This window comes from Amphimedon queenslandica, unplaced genomic scaffold, assembly GCF_000090795.2.
Source record: "Amphimedon queenslandica unplaced genomic scaffold, v1.1 AMPQUscaffold_12833, whole genome shotgun sequence".
Taxonomy (NCBI): domain Eukaryota; kingdom Metazoa; phylum Porifera; class Demospongiae; order Haplosclerida; family Niphatidae; genus Amphimedon; species Amphimedon queenslandica.
Window position 1 is genome coordinate 4,279 of NW_003546931.1, and position 916 is coordinate 5,194.

Here is a 916-nt window from a genome sequence, read left to right on the forward strand (position 1 = left end):
AAGTCACAATCCGCATAACTCCAGTATACTGAGCCATATCACGTGATCAACCATGTCCATGTGGCAACATTATATGGCCCTTAGCTCTTAAAAACTTGGCAATCTCTTCCAATACAAGAAAGGAACTTGAAAAAGGCTGGAAAGATGAACTACAAAGGCAGTGCTGCTAGTATCCAGGAGTTTGTGCCCCAAGCACTTGCCAACTCGTGACAATGGCAACTCAATGTCTACGCGATAATTATATTCATTGATTAAGTATACTGGAGTATGCGGATTGTGACTTTAAGCAAATACGCCCTCATGCAGCAGCTTGTATAGGGCCGTTTGATACTCTCTTTAGGTATCATGTACTCTTGATAATAGTAATAGGGTATTTTGGCAAAAATGAAAAGTAGAGAATTCTCCATTTTTATTACATTTCCTGATGCATATACATGTACTTATGTTGCGTAGAAAGTTTGAGCTCATTCCAATCAAATTTGGATTTTTTACAAATTTCTAAAGTTGCTCTAAAATCGGACAAAAGTCCCTGTACTATAGTACATGGTCTCAGGCCAAATTTTGCCAAAAATGAAAAGAAGAGAATTCTCCATTTTAATTACATTTCCTGATACATATACATGTACTTATGTTGCGTAGAAAGTTTGAGCTGATTCCAATCAAATTTGGATTTTTTACAAATTTCTAAAGTTGCTCCAAAATCGGACAAAAGTCCCTGTACTATAGTACATGGTCTCAGGCCAAATTTTGCCAAAAATGAAAAGAAGAGAATTCTCCATTTTAATTACATTTCCTGATACGTATACATGTACTTATGTTGCGTAGAAAGTTTGAGCTGATTCCGATCAAATTTGGATTTTTTTTTACAAATTTTATGAAGTTTTAAAGTTGCTTAATACATGTAGGATGCAATATT